The sequence below is a fragment of the Rattus rattus genome, chromosome 3 (genome assembly GCF_011064425.1).
Source record: "Rattus rattus isolate New Zealand chromosome 3, Rrattus_CSIRO_v1, whole genome shotgun sequence".
Lineage (NCBI taxonomy): Eukaryota > Metazoa > Chordata > Mammalia > Rodentia > Muridae > Rattus > Rattus rattus.
In genome coordinates this window covers 194,176,429-194,197,048 of record NC_046156.1, presented here as the reverse complement: position 1 = coordinate 194,197,048, position 20,620 = coordinate 194,176,429, and the positions used below count along the sequence as shown (strand labels likewise).

Below are 20,620 nucleotides of genomic sequence, written 5' to 3'. Positions count from 1 at the left end.
TGGCTTCCTTAAACTCAACAACTGCTGGGCTGCCAGGCAGATGTGGGGTTTTTGTTGTTGTTGTTGTTGTTGTTTTAAGTTTTCATATTTTCTAAGTTTTCACTTAGCATACATTTGTACAATAAGAGAGAGAGAGTAAATTCAACAAAGTTGAACACAGAAAAGCAAGAGAGGGTGGGTGGTGGGGGCACACATCTTCCCTAGTCCCCTACACACAGACAACTCTGCCCCAGCTGCCAGTAGAAACTTTCATTTCCCCGACAGGTAGACGTCTAACAGCTGCAGGCAACTGCCTGGCAGTCGCACAGATGCCTTCGGAGGAGGTGACCCCTATGCAAAACTCAGTCCTGTGTTCCCATTAGCAGAAGGAGTTGCTACTGTCTCGGACTTCCCTGGCATTAGATAAAATCCCCGAGCTTCTTATCGGCTGCCGCCACCACCCCAGACTGAACTATTCCTGAACAACCATGTCCAAAGTGTCAAATTAAAGGTCCTGTCCATTGTCTGTGACAAAAGACCCCCCCCCTCACTGAAGCTCCTCATGTGTCAGACCTGGAGTGCCCCAGCAGACCCCACTGCCAAGTAGACATTAAGAACTGAGCTCACAGCCGTGCCCAGTAAAGGAATGCCACAGGAACTTTGAAATCCTCAATGGCTAGCCACTGACAGGGCTGCACTTCAGGAATGGAAGCTTCGCCTACCTGGAGCCCTCTCCGTCTCAGAATGCTGGACTCATCCATCTCCCTCTCTGCTTTCTCCGAGCCTGTCGCCACAGTCTGGCCATGCTGTACTACCTCTACTTGGCCACGCTAATTCAGAGCCCCCGCAGCTGCTAAACACTTACATCACGCTCTAGCTGATTGGAGCCTGAAGTCAGCTGGTCCTGCTTAGTTATTCACTCCACCAACTTCGGAGACCACGGATGCTCATGCTCGCAGTTCGCCCGCCCGGGAGAGCGCAGCAAGTGGGCTCCGACAGGCACAGGCGCCTAACGTATTTTCCTCCCGGCAGGCAGAGGAGGCTTTCGCTATCAGACTGGAGATAGTGGGATCCCTGTTTTGTTCTTCCAAATGCTGACTGGTGGTTTTCCAGGCAAGCAGGTAAATGGCTTTCAGCAGCGACTTTGGGTCAAGCCCCCTCCGAGGTCCAGAGTAAATCAGCGCTGATACACACCTCTGTCAAAGCGGCTACTGATCGGGAAGGTGAAAAAAAGAAAAAAGAAAGAGAGAGAGAGAAAAGAAAAAAACAGGGCCAGCTGGTCACATCTAGCGGCACCACCACTCACTCCTGGTGCTGGTTTTTTTCAACCGGTATCAAAGGAAATAAACGGTAGCAGAACATATGAGCTGCTGCCTGAAACCTGAAAGGGAGAGCTCAGGGCGCGGCTGCTTCTCAGCCGTCCTCCAAGGAGCACTTCCCACCGGGAGACAAACATCTCTCAGGGGCAGTTCCCACCCCGAAGACACAAAGTATGGGTTTTAATTCCCCCTCTTCCCCCCCATCCAGAACTTAGTTCTGCTGATATCTGACTCTAAAAAGAAGGAAGAAATTCTAAGAGCCATCATTTAGCTGGGGTATTAACCTATTCCTACGGCCTTATCGGCTGTTGGGGGTGGGGTAGCGGTAGATTCCCATCATGTGCAATTTCACAGTTTGTTTCGGCTTGTTTACTCCGCTCATCTTCACCTTATTGCAATTCAAAGCAACTACCAGATGGATATTAGGTTTCATTACTGGCATGGCACAGGAGTAACAATATACGATACCATCAATTTATAATAAATAATTCCTCCTGTGTCTGCTCTAAAGATATTTAAATTGGGGGAATTGTTTGGTCCTCAGGGAGGCAGGCAACTCCGTGGTGTGTCTGAGAACCACCTCCACGGCCCCTCTACAGTTACAGATTTGCCTTCTTGAAAGACACAGGGAAGCAGCCCTAAAATTATTTAAAATATATCAGTGATTCTTGGATTCTTACCTATTCCGGCGATCTAAAGATTTTTCAAATGATGGGAGGGGAGAAGAAAGAAATGTCTGGCAAGTCTTTAAAGATCCCCCTGCTTCACTTTCCCTCCCTCCCTAACTGTCAGCATGCTGGTAGCTATGCTATCAATTGATTAGATTATGTCATTAAAAATAGCTCTGGGATTTATGAATCTAAGCACTGAGCCAAACTGATTGCATTTTACACCACCAGTCCTTGCATACATCTCTAGACACACAAAAGAAGTCCAGTCAGACAATCCCTATCTGAGGCTCAGCAGAGAAGGGTGTCAGAGTAGTCTCCACTCGGATGTGTTCATTTGATGCCACTTAAGGCAGAAAGCCCCTGAGAGTTTCTAGCTCTTGCTTGTATGTAGAGAAATGATGCTATGCCCAGAGAAGTGGAGTGGGCGTGCGGTGGTGGGGGAGCGGGTTTGGGGGGAGAGCACAAAACTGGCCATCACACAACTCAAAACACGCCCATAAACTTGAGCATAAGCCACAGTTTGAAGAAAGATGCCTTCAAAACTGTACATTTCCTGTTTAAAATTGAAGGGGTAAAAATAGTCTGTTCTTCTTTTCTTTATAGAAAAGAAAAGCTCAATTAAAGGCAGCCAAATGGGCTTGTGAAGGTGCCAGGGGAAGAGCTCCTGTTCTCACTGCCCTCGGGCGCTTTCAACTCTCCTGGGGAAATGAAGACACACAGGTCTTTCCTACGGCAACCACTGGTGTGGTACTCCTGGCCTCTTCACTTTCTAGTAGTCCTCAAAACTTCCCTGAATTATAAGAGCCTTCTTAGGCAAAGCCTGGGCAGCCATATAGCCCATGTCTATGTCTTTGAAAGTCCTCCCTGTCTGCCCACGGACTAAGAAGGAAGGCATACTGATTTTAGGGGAAGAAGCATTTTTTTTTTAACCGAATAGCTCAACTTTGGGAAGCAAAAGCCATTCATGATTCTTTCTTTTTAAAGATGTGTATGCACACACACACACACACACACACACACACAAAAACACAGAGTAGCTGTTTTCAGACACACCAGAAGAGGGCTATTGGGAATTGAACTCAGGACCTCTGGAAGAGCAGCCAGTGCTCTTAACCACTGAGCCATCTCTCCAGCCCCCATTCACGGTTCTTTTACTTAAAAACAAAACAAAACCAAACTTATTGTATTTACTTGTGTATGCATGGAGGGCAGAGAACTCTGAGGACTTGTCTCCTACGGTCTGTGTTATGGGAATTGAACTTGGGTCCACGGGCTTGGAGGCACCTTTACCCACTGCGCCTTCTCCCAAGCCCCCCACCATGGTTCTTTACTTTGAAGGGTATGATCTTCAGCTTGCTAGTACTTCTAGAAGAAGTAAAACTCCCACTAAAAAGAGAAAAACAGAAAACACCTTTGCTCAGAAAATAAAGATCACTTTCCTGGGAAACGGGGAGGTCAGAAGCGTCTTTTCTGTGACCAATGGTGGAAGCTGTTTGGAAATGCCACCACAGGATGCTCTGGGGACACACTGTCAGAAACGTAGCTGATGTGTGTCTCTGATAAGCAGAGCCCATGCAGCAGGGACCTTGGAGGTAGAACCGCCCTGACGCACAAGTCTGAAAGGACTGTGGCTGAGGACGAAAAGTGTGTCTCTTGACAAAGGGATATCTTGAGATAAAAATCTAGGTTAGCATTCCACCCTTAACTAAGTCTAAGATGAAGATTATAACCATCAAATCTAGTATGAAAAAAAATATCGATTACCTGTCAAAGTGTATCACTTTGAGAAGTGATACACATACATTTTAAAGAAACAAAACAAGCCAGAGGCAAAAACATTTGGGACAAAAATGAAAGGCTGCTGAAAATAACATCAGGCAATAATGGTCGAGCGGAGGGAATAGTAAAGGGAAATTGCTACATTTACCCTTTGCTATATATTTTCTCATCAAGATAAGCCATGTGTTAAAATGCAATAAAACCCTCCAATGATGACACTATTCACAGGTAATAATTGGGATCCAGACTAATTTCCATTAATAAACCCCCTCCTTCCCTGTGATTTTATACCTTCACAGAATATGTTCACAATGTTGAGAGTTAGTTCACAAAACACGAACTTCAGTACACATCACCTTTCCATTGGTATTCAAATGAGAAAACTCCGTGGGCTTTGCCGTGCATTGTAGTCTAAATCTAAATGTGATATTTGGCTTGATGATATCTACGTTGGTACCCCACGAGCCCATTTACTCTTGGCATTGTTTAGGTCATGAGACATTCAAAATTCATGGTCACTAGGATAGAGGTCAAAATTACATTTCAATAATTATTGTCGGTCAGTGTCTTCCAGAGACAAAAACAGTTCCGAATTCCAATCGGGAGCAAAAGCATTTGGCTGCTTTTCACAAAGAGGCAATGGAGATTTGTAGGCCCTGGTACAGTGTGGATTCAGGTCTGTCTCTTGTCGGGTGTCTGCCTCCTACCTATTTGGAACCCTGCCTCTAGCAGATCTGTGTTGGCTACCCTGCGCCAAGGTTTCTTTGCATTGTGTCCGTCCTCGGGCAGCTGAATGCTCATGGAGTTTGTTTGTATGCATGCTCGTTTTTGTTGTTGCTGTTTTGCTTTGTTTTTTCAAATATTTATTTAATGTACATGAGTACACTGTCCCTGTCTTCAGACACACCAGAAGAAGGCATCAGATCCCATTACAGATGGTTGTGAGCCACCATGTGGTTGCTGGGAATTGAACTCAGGACCTCTGGAAGAGCAGTCTCTCCAGCCCTGTATGTTTGTTTTTTAGAAAGCAAAGGCACCTGAAGTTTTTATATCTACTCTGCAACCACTCCGGGCTCCATCTTCCCATCTTTCCTTTTGAACATCTGTCTACCCAGAGACCCAGTGTCAAGGGAGAGAGAGGGTCTCATCAATCCCCAAAGAAGGCTCGTTCTCCCTTGACTTTTGACCTGACCCAGGAGCAGCAGTGACAGAGGAGTGTCAGTTTGCCCCACGCCCCACCAGACCCCCAGAGTTTATAGAGTGCTCTGCAAGCTTTCTAGAATTCATGACAGCTCGGAGGGATGCTCCTAAATGTGTTCAAGCACAAGTGTGGTGATGTCAGCTACTTCTCAATGAGGACTATAGATAACAAAATATCTCTATCATCCTATCCTGCTACCTGCAAGAGAGAGAAGGCTTCAATGTCTCATCTAGTCATTCCCTGGGGAAGTCAATATTGCCAAATGGATACATTCCCCCATTAAACCGCTACATTGTGTTTTCCATTCATAAAATTACTACTGGACACCAATGGGTGTGTTTGCTGCCTCCTTTTAAATTAAAACATTGTGGGTCATGTGGGGCACAAAGGGAATGATCATTCATGAGAAGGCATGCAAAGATCTATAGTGGCAACAGTCACGTCCCCATGTCTCAGAATGAAACAGGGACTCTGAATGGCACAGTCAAGCTTTGCTCGAGAGCTTTGATCAAATGCCTTCCTGTGCTTGTATTTCAATCCCCTCTTAATGTTTGTATTTTATTTCCACTCCTTTCACTTATAAATGATAATGATTGACTTTTTCTTGGTCATATATTATGTATCAACCAGTCATCTCACTGAACACTGAACAGTAACAGTCCCACAAATCAGGTAAGCCCCTTCCCCGCCAGAGATGAGGAACTGGCATTCTGAGGGATTATGTATTTTCTAAGATTCTACGCCAAGGACAGGCAGGATAGAGCCACCAATTCAGACCAGACTGGAGTCTACATTCCCCCCTCCCCTCCCCACCCCTCCTCTCCCCTCCTCTTCTCTCCTTCCCTCTCATTGTTAAACCAAGGAGGGAAAGAGAGACCGATGGAGATGTGAAAGGCACTAGATCTTTTATCTCCTAAGGGGGGTGGGGAGGATGATCATAGGAGATCAGCGATCAGAATATACCATCAAAGGCGCAGGAATCCCAAGTGGTCCCTATATGCCTTGGGCTTCTAACAGAAAAGGAATGTGAGAAAGGAGGAGTGAGAGCCCATGAGCAGGACTGAGAGAGAGGGCATCCAGAGACAGGCTAGATAGAACAGCTCTGGGTCTCCCCTCAGTCTGAACAGCCCTTGGGTCTCTGCCTTCTCAATTACACGCTTCCAAATACAACCAGCACTTAGTTACAATCACACTACCTACGCAGAGCCAAGGGCATTCTCCTAGTTGCTGTGCCCAGCACGGCATATGTCCCGGGGGCGGGACAGTGCTGGCAGCCCTTTCTTTCCTAGTCCAATAACTTTTCTGGAATTTACCACCAAGGGAATTCTCCTTAAATCCCCCTCGCCGTTTTCAGCAAATGACTCAGAGCAAGGCTGATCTACTCTGAGCAGTGCTGGGAAGGAGAGGGGGAATTCCCAGTCATGACGTCACTCTTCATTCCCCAAAGGCTGCCCTGTGTAGCCAGCCTGCCAGCCCAATCCAAGCTCTGCCACACGCCAGTGTACAGGCTGTGGCAAGTCCCTCTTCCGTGGAGCCTCCTCTTTCTTAGGTGTCAAGGTATCATGGGCTTGGGGAAGAGGAAAGAGAAAGGGGTGACCTGATGGGAAATGTGGAAGCCAGCACCAGTGTACTGAGGGGACACTCAGACAGCCCTGTATGGGAACTCATGGCCTTCCTCTGTGGCACACAAGCAGGACTTCACAGTGCTCTTCCTCCTTCCACTCGGAGCCTCTCGGAGAGCCTCTGCCTCCCAAGGCCCGTGGGCCACAGTCCTGGCTTCCAGACTCTTCTGTCCAGGAATTCAATCATGGATAAGGAGAAGGCCGAGGCCTCACTCTCATCTGTGGGAAAGTGGAGCTCAGAAAACACTGGGGAGCTGGGGTGTGCACGTCCAAGGCACACTCTGTTGTCACCTTTGTGATGAGAGCAGATGATGCTTTTGACAAAGTTGGACACCCACCCTTATTACTCTCCAACATGCGTACTGAGTTATTATGATAATGCATCCTAATGTTAGCACTGCTGGATCCTAGAAATATTTACCGCTTATTAAAAGAACACACAAATAACAAGATCTTAATAACTACCAGTGTCATCAGTGGTCAGAGGTAACCAGGGCCCCAGCAATGGGCCCACTTCATCTAAAGTTCCAGCAGATGCCACCCAGGGACAAGCACTGTAGCCACAAATGATCTTCTCTTGTATTTTAAGATCGTCATTTGAAGTGGTCCAGCTCCAACCTCTAAGGAAAGAACAGGTTTGTTTATGCACATAAACGCACGCTCTCACCAAGCATAGCGTATATATCTGCATCCCGAAACGATGTCAAATCCATCAGGAAGGAGGACTCCAACAAAGGGCTGGATGCCTCCAAGCTTTCTAGAGACAGGCCTAATCCTCCTCACTCAAACAGAATCTGAGGGCCTAACACCTTCCCACTGACAAAACCCCCGGAGTAGCATTTTCAAAAACACATTTAATTTGGTTCAAATTGCAGGTGGGGTCAGTAGCAAGCATATGCCTATGAAATCTGCTGCAGCCCACGCTTCTCTCGCGGAGCTCCCTTTCCATCACGCCTGTAATCTGAAGACCGTCTCAACGCATGCAACCCGTGATTCCTACTGTGAAACATGCATGATTTTGCTGAAGGCTCTTTCATAAGAAAGCTACGTTGTCTTGATGTCTGCATCACCATTTTTTATCTAATTATTTCTGGCATATTAGCCATCAAATCACTACTGACAACATGATAGGAATCACGGAATTGGAAAAAAAATTACATCCTGGGAGGAAATAATAAAATATAAATCACATACATAATTTTCTTTTGAACATTTTAACAATGACACCCTCATATACATATGAAATATAGCAGGCCGTCCTCGTAAATGCCCTAGCATCAATCACAGCAGGAAAATACCCTCTACTTTGCGAACACACGAAACCAACAAAATGTAGCATTTTCTCATAAAACCGGGTAATACAACTTCATTTTTTTCTCAGACGGCATTTATGAAGATCTGACGATTGGAAAGAGCGCCAATATATTTTTTTCAATTATGTCCCTGCGTCTCTAAGTGGTGCCCAGCTAACAATGGGACGGTGGGCACTTAGGAAAACTCTGTGTTTCACATTCACAGAGCATGGGCGTGGGCGTGTGAAGTGACGTGGGCATAGCACTGTGGCATGCCTATCAGCCACGAAGGCTTCAGACAGGCCCGCGTTGACACAACGATGCTACAAAGGGTGCCTGGATCCACCAAGTATTTTACCAAGCTTATAAGACGGGAGGTTCTAAAATGAGTGACAGGAGATAAGATAAACCTTGAGATAAAATACAAGGCTGCCTTGTTCTTAATCTTCTGAATGGCATTCCGATCATGGTAGATTTGTTGGTTCAGAGATTACAGGAAGCACTGTCAGGCTCTATACATTCAACTTACTATGTATCTGTCTGTCTGTCTGTCTGAATATGGATGGATATGCGCAGAAGTGTGGGTACCTAGGGCCACACAGAGGCGAGAGGCATCAGAGCCTGTGAGCTGCCAGGTATGGGTTATGGTAGCTGAACTTGGTCATCTGGAAGAGCAAGCTCCTTACCACTGAACTCTCTCTCCAGCCCCATAGCTACTCTTTTTTTTTTAATTCTATGGTGACAAGAGGCTAATTATAAGTTAAATGAACTATTACCTGGGCAAACTTCTTGGAATATCAACGTATAAAAACCATCTGAAGAAATAAAATCCAAACTTTTTTTTTTAATTAAAAACATTTTTTTTTTTTAATCCTTGGAATTTAAAAGCCAAGTGGGTAAGATGGCTCAGTGGTTAAAGGTGTTTGCCCCACAAGTCTGGTGACCTGAGTGAGATCTATGACATCCACCATAAAGGTGGAAAGAGAGAACAAATTTCACAAACTTGTTCTTGGATATTCACATGTATATTGTGGCACACACTGTCATACATATACATCATTCACACATGCGCATGCACACACATGTACACACATACACACACTCACACATGCATACACATACACACATGCACACATGTACACATGTACACACATGCACATACATGCACACATGCATGCTCACACATGTGTACACACTCACACACACATATACACACACACTCACACTTAATCTAGGTTTTTTTTTTTTTCAGGCAAGAATGCAAAGGTTTAGAGGCTCCCCCTGGATCTTCTTCCTCATTCCAGATATCTCACATTTTCTGTGACCTTTTTTCAACCTGCAGTTACCCATCATCCAATTCAGGTGCTAGTAGGAACAGGGCTGCCATCTGCCAGCTTGTTCATGGCTGAAAGAGAAGTAAGTCCTTCCCGGGACTCTCTCGAGTTGCACAGTGAGCACTGTGTACCCCACTTTTTCACTGCATTAGCCCTGTCTTCCACCATCATCTAAATGGACTCTTTGAAGGAACACAAAATGGGCTCTGGATTCCACCTCATCAATCCTCATCTGCTTCCTGTGAGCGCTGGGAAGGGAAGAAGCCCGTTCAATTTAGCCGATGTGGAAAGTGAGACAGAAAGGCTCAAAGAAGCGCCCAAGGTCATGAAAAGAGAAAACAGGTGAAGTTAACAAGAAATTCCAGCTTCTAGCCAGAGCCAGGGTCCACCAGGCATGGAACTGACTCCACGATAAAGGAGTCAGGCTATACACATTCCCTCCACGACAAAGGCCACTCAAGGGCAGAAGGTGCCCCGTAAAACTCCCAAGCGGTCATACAAACAAATGGAAAATCAAATACCTGCAGAGCCACACACACTGGTGCAGGGAGAGGAAGAAGCCAGCCTCGGGTGAAGATCAGACAGGATATGCACATAAGAAGAGCTCACAGTAAGACCACCCAAGGACACAATATGTAAATCTGACTAGCTGGGTATACACAAAACACAATGCTTATATCACAAGTGAGCAGAACACAAGTCAGCTCTGGGCTTCACTGTTAGTATCTCCCTCTGCTGTAAACACACAGCCTTCGCTACAAAGATACTCCGTGGGATATCCTGTCCATTTCATCCTCCAGGACGCTGAGCAGTGGTCTCATTCTTTTTCACTCAAGGAAAATAAACACTTTTCTAGATTTTTAAAACAGTGCATTAGAAGTTGTGATGTTATACATGACCATTGTAAACACCTACAATATATAAGAATGAAAGGAAGCCACATCTAATTTAAGGAGCAATGATTTATGACCCTTTTTTTTAAAAAATATACCAAAACATACATGTACTTTTACACATATAGGACCTAGAAATTCATATGAAAAGTCCCTTTAAAAACAGTTTTCAAAATGAAACTAAAGGGTGGCTGCCTCTAGCCAAAGTCAATTCATAGCCATCTTCTGAAACAATGACAATACAGATTTTTTTAAAAAAATATAATCGCTGGGGTTGGCAATTTAATTTCTTACATTTGTTTTCTCTCTAGTGCATACATGAATCCAGAAGGAGTGAGAGTCCACTGTCCTTAAGGATCAAGGAATCTATCTCTCTAGTTTTACTCATGGATACAAAGCCACTATGCTCTATTTGAAATCCCCAGTTCATCCATTTATATTCATTAATCTTAACGATATCATTAATGCACAATGTGTTTCACAGAAACTAATCGTATTTTGCCAGAATCAAACATTAACAATTATGCCTCCCATTATCACCTAATAAAATAAAATAAAATGTAAAATGTCCCAGGCACACCAGTGAATGTTTTGATATGGTAACTGATTTGCATTTTTAATGCTACAATAAATTGGCCATATTATCATCAATTAGATAAATTAATATTCTCTAGGTAAAGCACCGGGGCTTGAGTGCTGGAGACCCACAGCACTCTCCATTCGATCCCTTTCTTGATCTTTATTGAATCCAGGCTTAGCCCTCCTTGGACCCCTTATCTAAAGCTGGCTTTTGTGACTCAGGCTAATACCACCCAGCTCAGCACCATATTCCTCTTTAATTTTACGTACTTATCATTGCTTTAAGGAAAGACAGGAGATTAGGGAGTCTGTGCTCTTCAAGTAAAGGAGAAGTATCTACCAAGGCGATGAAGATCCCTAAGTCAGAAGTGAATGAATTGATTTGTTGAAATCATAGTATTAGTAATTTTTTTTATCCCCTCCATTCAGAAACCAATCACGAGGCATCTAGTAAGCATCAGACATCAGGATGGATTTTGAGAATAGGGCGGGGGAGACACTGGTTCTAAGACACTGAATAAATAAATGAAAGAGAGGAAGTCAGTAGAGACAGGTCAGCATTGCAGGGTGAGCTGCTGGTGAAATCAGGGGGTGAGGATGTGGGGCGCCCAGGCTCGGAGCAAGGAAGGGCTTGGCCTGAAAAGTAAACAGCCAGCAGCAGAGATTCCAAGCCACAGGGCATCTTGTCTAAATCCTGGAGGCTAAGGCCACACCCAGGCCAACTGAGTCACAATCCTCTAGGGCAGGACCAAGCATTAGCAGTTTCTGAAACTCCCAGGAGAGGAGAGCGTAGAGTGTATATAGGTCAGGAACCATAGGAAAAGGCAGGAGAAATTCTTAGTGCGGCAGACAGGATGTGGGGAGGTTCTGGAAGCCTGCCATGCCGGCAGAACAAATGATACAAAAGGAGGGAGGTAATACAATGTAACAAGCAGATGGGGCACAGTGGGTCATAACCTCTGAGACAGGTCACCCTGAACTTGGATACACTTACAAGGTCCACAGAACTAAAGCTTACATTACTCGGCCATTCTCCTGCTGGCTGAATTTGCAGGGAACAATTTTCTTCTACTTTTTTATATTCCTACAGGTTGAGTCTCGATGCCTTCAAGAACCTCTCTCTACTCTCTGTCAATCACCTTCTTGATTGACAGTGTAACTTGAGAAAAGGGCCGTGGCCAAGAGAAGCAGCAAGGAGGAGGAGCGTGGGGCCAAATGACCGCAGGAAAATGTGACTCCAGTCTCTTGAAGACTAGCATTGCCACAGGAAGGCAAGGCTTTCTATGCATGGTTCTTTCTCCATGACCCAAGGTCACTGGAGTGGAGCCACCCTGCCCTCCCTGACCTTCCTACCCACACTACACAACTCAATTATTAAAAGTAAACAGGATCCTTCATCTTTCCTTTCTCTGGGTCTCTCCAATGCCACCAAACTCTGGTGACAATTTCATACCTCTCCTGACAACCTTGAAATCCTGTCAGAGCTCTCCTCTGAGACGGTAGGTAAGGCTATCTGTGAGCAGCCTGTTAATTGTATTCTTTAACTGTCCTCTGCAGGATACAGGACACAACTGGATGTGGTTATCTTAGCTGTTTTACCCAAGGATAATACTGACAGATTAAATCAGATTCTACGGTAGATTCGTCACCCCGAATCATCAAGAAAAACACAGGTTTCTTTCCAGGGAAAATATAGCAAAATATGAAAATTGATTAGAAGTGAGAGTAAGGGGGAAAATCCTTATTTGGGTCTGAAGCATGAATTCTGAAGTGCATGACACTAATTTTACTACTTCCTTTCCAGGAGGGGTGTAAATGTCTACTTCTTTTGCTTGCCTCTAATGAAACACCTTTGACCATTTTTATATGAAAACCACAACTAATACCCTTTCATCGTGGAGTTACTTAGCTGTGGTGTTTGATATACTTGCACTGAGTTATTGATAATGCACCCGGTAACTCGGAGTCTACTCCTTCAAAAGGAACTCATGCTTAACATATGTTCCACCAATTCCTTCTAAGTTACTGGGAGGGATTTCTCCAGCTCAAATATATACCACCTTTCGGAGATAGTTCCAACATGGAAACCCAGGATACAAAGGCATCGTCCACACATTATTCCCTAAAACTCAAAACACTACCAAGATGAACAGCACATTTTCTCCTTTGCAGCAGTGATCTGTGGAGAAAATCTCCATGTGACGTCAGAAGGCATTTTCATCTCAGATTATCCACTGGCTTTCGCAGGAATAGTTTCCTGGGCTCTGACTGTTTTTCCTCAGATGGCTTGTGAGTCACCTTGCTGACAGAGTGCACCTTTCTTTCACGGGCAGTATAGATGCAGGGCAGTATAGATGCATCCTTTAAAAGGGAAATCAACAGTTTGGCTTGTATCCACTGCAAAGGCCATTTGCTGATGTGCCACCTTGTGGACAAAAGTAGCAACTGCATCGGTTGACTTCACGGTGGCTCTTTCCCCAACCACTTTTTAAAAATGCTTGGCTAAATGAATTAATGAAGATGAAGAGAGGTGAAAACACATTCCAGGTCCTTAAAGATCTACAAGATGGCAGAGCACCTTGAGACCAGGACATAAGTGACTGTCTCTTCCTACTTACGGCACACAGATCTCACAGCATTAAGACATAGTCATCACCTCTTAGCTTTTTCCCAAGGGCTATACTGTCAGTGAGTTACAAGACTATCACGAACAGGTTCTGTGACTGCATAATTTGCTTGCAGCTCTGATAACATTTTGCAACTCTAAAAATCTATCTGGGGATCCTCTGGTCTGAGAGATCCTGTCAGGAGAGTTGAAACGGGGAGGAGCGGAAGCTAGAACCACAGGCCTGCCATCAGAATGTGGAGCTCTGTTTATAGTGGAAACAGAGCAGGAGGGCAGAGTAAGACCCTTCAGCACTCTGTGTAATGTTCCCCATGCTCTTCCAACAAACACTCTCTGGTGGACGCAATGCAGGAGCACGGTGTTCAATGCCTATTGTGTGTCCATCACATGCATGTGCACCTGACATTCCCTCTTAAACGCTGCAGTCCACAGTCTAGGTTTTGTTTCATGATACTAGAGAACAATGTCCAGACTCCCAACTATCTGTTTTTTTCTCAGTGGATAAAACATTTATATACATACATACATACATACATACATACATACATACATACATACACACACACACACAGACACACACACACACACACAGATACACACCCCCCACCCCCTGTGCTACTCAATTAGCAGAGGCTGTTCAATTGTCTGGATTTGAGATGTGCATGTGTGCACACATGTATATGTGCGTGTGCGTGTGCGTGTGCGTGTGCGTGTGCGTGTGCGTGTGTGTGTGTGTGTGTGTGTGTGTGTGTGTGTGTGTGTGTGTGTGTGTATGCTAAGCACTTTACCAGGGCTTGGTTAAGGCAAAAAGGAGTTATATCACAGAGCTGCCCTACCCTCTAGAACCCAGATTAACAGTTTCACAAAGGGTATCCTTAGGCTCTGCTCTACCATGACTTTTACTTTGTTAAATTAGAAGCAGCAGGACCAAAGGAAAGTCTCTTCTCGATCCACCTTTCCTTAGGGAGCTGAAATAGCACAAAAAGTCCAAGGGGGAGGCTGGGGCATGGCTGAGTCAATGAAGTGCTTACTGTGCAAGTCTGAGACCTTGAGTTCGGATCCCCAGACACATAACTTGCTTCTGCCACCCCAGGAGCTTGGTGGCCAGCTAACCCCAGGCTCAGTGAGACTCTCTCAAAACTTAAGTCAGACAATGACTGAGAGAGACACAAATGCCAACTTCTGGCCTCTGTAAATACGTGCAGGAATGAGTATGAGTTCTCTCTCTCTCTCTCTCTCTCTCTCTCTCTCTCTCTCTCTCTGTGTGTGTGTGTGTGTGTCACACACACACACACACACACACACAGACTTACACAGAGAGGGGGGAAGGGAAGGAGGGAGAGAGACAGAGACAGATAGACATAGAGGGGGTGGTGTGGGGAGGGAGGACACAGAGCACATGGGCAGCTGAGCAAATGAAACGTGCACCCCAGTTCTTCCGCACAACCCCTCGGTGCCCTTGGGAAGGTATTCTAATTAATTGCTTCCTTTGATTTCTCTTAGTTTCCTTAAGGGAAGAGAAAACACATTTGCCTGTGTTTACTTCCAACATTTTTAGTTCCTATGTTTTTTCCAAATCTACAGAGTGTAAGAATAGAATTTCCCCCCAGATATCCACCAATTGTGTACATTTTTTTTCTGTAATACTGTAGGTAGTTGAGAAAATGCATACATTCTAAATAGAAATGGTTTTATTATAACTTTATAATACATCTTGAGGTTAAAACATTCCCTCCACCAGGTGTTAAAAGGTCAATAAATACACACTGAGAAAGAGACCCTAGATCGGTCTTTTAGGAATTTGCACTTCCATTAAAAAAGATAAAAACCTGCTTTAAATGTCAAAAATAAACAAATGAATAAAACTCCAGGAAATGCTTTTTTATGTCTGTTCCAGCTGACAGCACCCTTCTGTTTCAGAGCGTGGAGTCGGGCACTTCCAGTCCTTTATCCAGAGAAGCATCAGCTTATCCCTCACCATGCCTCTGCGTCGGCACTAACTCTGCTGATAATCGACTCCTTCACCATGATAGAAAGAGGGGAGAACGAGAAGGCAGGGCCTGGAGGGAGGACCAGGAAGCAGTCAAGCATGGTCAATAAATTCCACAGCAGACAGCCTTCTGTGCGCCACCCAAGGGCAACACAGAAAAGCTGCCCTTCATAGTGAACTTTCTATTCCAAGGTCTCAGGATCCCCCTCCCACTCCCCCATCTTGAGTCTGACTTGATTCCTATCTTGCAAAGATTTCTATAGTGACTTAGGGCGTTTGTCTTCTCACAGGTTGTTTCAGAGCAAAGATCTGACCAAACCAAACCACACCAAACCACACCAAACCAAACCAAACCAAACATCCCACTCAAGGCGTAAGGCTCTATATGATAACCAGCTCTTGAGCAAACTCTGGCAGGCTCCACTGAGAATACACACATTTGAGTTCTGCATTTCACAAACCATCTCTTGAGATTTTTGCTGTTTGTGACAGGGTCACATGGAGCCCAGGACTGGCCTACAGCCTGCTGGATAGCTGATGATGGCCTTGAACGCTCAATCTTCCTGCTTCTATCACCCAAGTGTTAGGGTTCCAGGCACGTGTCGCCACGCCTACTTAGGTCTCAAGTTTGGGTTAGGGATGGGGTCTCTTCTGTTCCGTCCCATTCAAGAAACACAAAGGTTTGTATAAAAAGCTTGGCCCGGGGGCAGTCTCTGCAGCCTTAACTATACGAAGATGCTGAGGAAAAAGATGACAGTTTTAGTCTAGCAGTTTATTGAGACCCTGTCTCTGATCTAAATAAATAAATAAATAAATAAATAAATAAATAGTAAATAAGTAGGTAAAGGGTTAGGGAGCTAGCTTGGAGGTAGAGACTTATCTAACCAGCAGAAATCTTAGGTTTAACCCTGTATGGCAGAAAATAGACTTTTCCAAGTCTCTTCACAGTAAACAGAATCTCAGTGCTCAGAAACACTTCCTCCAGCGACCGTGCCCCTGGGCCCAGCATACTCAGCGATCAGCTCAGGACCCACTGGCTCTGTGGTAAGAATAGCTACCTAGCCACAGTGTTCTGATACGAGAGACCACATATTTTTCCGATTGGCTGTATCAATACTGTTGCAAAAAAAAAAAAACCCATTTAATTATTATGTTGACAGCCTACGGACAACCCGTAGTCAGTTCCCTCTGTCATGTGAGTCCCAGAGATAGAACTCATGTCCTCAGGCCTGCAGCCGGCACTTCACCCACTTTGCCACCTCACGCGTTGCCCACCACCCTTCTGCCGGTCGTTCACAATACAGGTTGCTGCTGCTGTGTGCTTCCTGGCCCACACGTGGCCCTGGGCAGTGCATAAAACTCGAGTTTACCGATAACTTCGCTTGTAAATCAGGGTAGCCATGAACTCCTCTGTCCAACGCACTGCGATGCCTTGATAAATTATAGCCGAGGCACAAACTGCGGTATTGATTCCTAAAGCCGCCACCAGGTCCTCTGTCAGTGCCTGCCACATCAGTGGCTATCTTCTTAATATCTTTTCTCCGTTCTGAGAAGAGTGTCCAAAAACCTGGCAGGCACCATCACTTAAAGAACGTGTAGTGCCGTCATCATTTGGGAGCATCAAGTCTTCAAATACACCCCTCCCCCTCCCAACACACACACTTGCTTGCCCCAGATTTAGCCACCCAACAGATGGCTAAATCATGATGCTCACCAGATTATGCTTTTCTGACATGGCCAGCCACTAAAATGCTTAAGAGAACAGACGTTAACCTATCTGGATGTATTGTAACTTCTCTCAAGACATCAGGAATACTCCATGACTTTCACAAACTATGAAATGCATCCAAGTTATCTGAATAGACACGGGGGGGCGGGCAGGGAGGCACGTAGAAGACAAAGGGCCTATTTTCCAAAGTTTCCAGGATCATTTCTGCAAAGTTTTAAGTTTTAGTTGAGCCTGTCTCTTAGGCGTTTATTTCTCCAGTCGGAAACATCATCCATGGGTCAAGAATATGGCTGGTTTTAAACTTTTCCACTCCCAGTGGTGCTATGGAGAAACAAAAGTCGGAAGTACTGATGCAGGTCGATACGTAATCCTCCCTAATTCTTAAATGAACAAGCTGCATGCGGCCCGTAAGCCATTTATCCTGTGCCACAGCCAGGATGGGATTCCTCCGCAGTACAGCCAAGGGCACCAGAGCGTTGCTGACATCTCTCTCTCTAAAGCTCAGGGACCAACCATGCAGAGGCCCAGGTGGTGGTTCAGAAAGGCCAACGCAAGCCCCAGTGCCTGGCAGACTCTCTGGGCCTCTGGCCAGGGTCTGTGCAGATTTGGCTCTCCTCAAGTCCAGAAAGCCACCATCTGGAAAGGCCCCGGTGATGTTTTTCCTGTAAATAGTGATGAATAGAGGGGCTGAGGGAACAGGCAGGCTCTTGGTCCTTTCTCGACAGAGAAAGTGGTATTGCCACAACCTAAGCTTGCACGGCAGGGTCCAAGGCCTTCAGCAGAAAGCTCCTCCTCCTAGCTAGCTTTTCCTCATGCTCTGTCACACATGTATATGAAGACCCCGCGTAAGGATTGTTTCCTACCACAGTCACCGCAGAACTCATCACGTGGGGAGAAGAAACACAGAAGGAGATGGAATTCAGGGGGGAAACACCCACCTGAGTTAGTTCCCGAATGTTTGCGTGGAGCGGAGCATGGTCAACCAAAGCAGCCGAGAGGCAAGGGAGGAATGAACTGCGTCAGACCAGAGAGAACCCTGAGTGGATCTAGTCTGCACCAGCACAGCAGAGCGCACGCTGAGGCATCCTGACTAAACACTGGGAGAAGACTTACCTCACCAAGGGCCATGCTCACGCTCCAACTAACACGAACGATCTCCCAAACGGTCTCACACCAGACGTCAGATATGACACCACAAGGCTTCAGTGCTATGGTTTTAGAGTTTAAACCCCGGGGGAGGGGCAATGGGCTGGCTGGCAATTTGATAGCCGATAAGGCTACCATTCAAAGGGACACTGTAGAATTTCATGTGTTACTCTAAGCGAGCTTCAGATTAAGATTGAAACAAAATAGTTAACACTGTATGAAAACTTTAAGACTAGGGGCTGAAGGGATGGTTTAGAGGATAAAAGGACACACACACACACACACACACACACACACACACACACACGCACGCACGCACACACTGTTCTTGCAGAGGACCCAAGTCCAGTTCCAGCATCCACATTGAATTTCCTATAATCCAGCTCATCACTGACCTCCTCCATAGGTACCTACATCCATAGTGGATGGATGGGTGGGTGGATAGATGGATGGATGGACGGACAAATGACCCTCCCCTCCCCCTCTGTGTGTATGTGTGTGTTTCTGGACCAAATAACAAGAAACTAACAGCCACAATGTGTCAGAGGAGAAGGAATGAAGGGAAATACATTTGTTTTATTTTATTTCCTACCATTCTGTGTTCTCGGAATTTCTAATATTGCATTTATATTACTTTTTATCAAATGGTCAACAGGAGGAATAGGGGCACTGCAGTCTGTTGTTCATTCCTCCCCATATTAAAGACAAATTACCGTTCAGATGTAAATCGGCAGCAAGGAAGTAATCAAGGCAACAAAGTGATGTCACTTCCTTCTCTCCTCCCAGAGAGACCGATTTCAGCTGAGGACCCTAGAAGGTTGCAGATCAATGGAACTACAACAGACCAATCAGAATCATAAGCCCTGAGTCTGTACGGCGCCGGGGTCACTCCTAATGACTTACATCGGCCACAGACACCATCACACTCCCACTAAGAAACAATGGCTCACACACAGTCTTATACCACACAGGTCACAGCCGCAGGCTTTCAAGTCATAGCTTGGGAACCCAGACCCTGGAGGATCGCTCATTCCAATTCCTGGAATGCTGTTCCCATAGGAACAAAGGCTCCCCCATTGTTTAGGAGAAAGGTGACCAGTGACAAGGGCATTGAGTAAGCTGTGTCTGAGATAATCACATGCCTCTCCTCCAAGTCCAGAGGCCACCAGTCAGTCTATACATGACATTTCCTGGGTGACACTTCAGTTTCAAACTGTGAAAAAGGCATCAAGAGGAAAAAAAGAGGGGTGAAGGGGACACGGAGATGCTGGCACAGAAGCTATTTAATAATTCTGTAGAGAGGGGGAAAAGCCTCTGGATTTGGGGAGAATTCAGGGTCTCATTAAAGTATTCTTCAGCACAGACATCCATCCCTCTCCAACCTGCTCGGCTCCCAACAATGCACAAAAGTGCCTCTTGGAAAAATGAAATCATTGAATTTGCAGGAGAGTGGATGGTCCTAGAAAATATTAGATTGACTGAGCTGCTCCAGGGCCAGAAAGACAAACACTGCCTCCTCCCTCTTACCTGCAGCTCCTAGGTCCTAACCCTCAGATGTGAGTTTACAATACAGGGTTACCATAGAAGCCAGGAAGGCACAGAGAGACCATAGGTGTGTGAGGGGAAACTTAGAGATAGCAGGTGATAGGAAGTGGGAAATGCAATGGCGGGGAGGAAGCTTGAAGAAGAGGGAGGGTGGCCAGTGCAGAGGGAGAGCGGGGAGGGAGGACGAACAAAGAACACCAAGGTTGTTTGGTAATGCCTCAAGGAGTTACACTGTTTTATACTGCCCTAATGTTATACGTATTATGTATGTATGTATGCATATACACACACACATGCTCTCTCTCTCTCTCTCTCTCTCTCTCTCTCTCTCTCTGACTCTCTCTCTCTCTCTCTCTCTCTCTCTCTCTCTCTCTCTCTCTCTCACACACACACACACACACACACACACACTTGGGCTGACAATGCTTTCCCACAAGAACCACAGACTAATAAAACCCCCAGTACCAGACCCGAGAAACCTCCTTTCAAAGGGTCGGGCAGGATAGTCCGAGTGATTCCCCCAAACGATACAGATTGTAGATGTGGCCCTTGGTTGCCTCTCAGGGGTTATGGGTGGGTCCTATTGTTGAAGACACTACACACTCAGGCCACACAGCTTAAATGGCTCAAGATGGATCTGACCTGAAAGCCTCTTTACTGTGGTTTAGTCTTTGCGGGTCCAAAACATACTCTGCCAACCGCCGAAGGAAGGAAGCAATGAACAGTCCTGCCAGCTGTAACACCTATGAACCGTGACAATTACTATTATGGCGAGAGATGCATAGAGATTCAGTAAGTAGCACCCGCATTAGTCGGTTAGCAGCAACCAGCAGCTGTCTAATTGGACTTAAGGCCCATTCAAGGAGAGCGAAACCATGCCTGGTACTAGAAACTTAGCCGGCTCCCTAGGGCTGG

The 20,620-nt window shown here is 45.7% G+C and overlaps 1 protein-coding gene across 1 annotated transcript in view; it reads right to left on the bottom strand.

The window, feature by feature from the left end:
• The window catches only part of Mast4 (microtubule associated serine/threonine kinase family member 4), a 590,118-nt gene that overhangs the window by 353,609 nt on the left and 215,889 nt on the right, over positions 1–20,620 (bottom strand). The gene's annotated exons all lie outside the window — the stretch shown is intronic.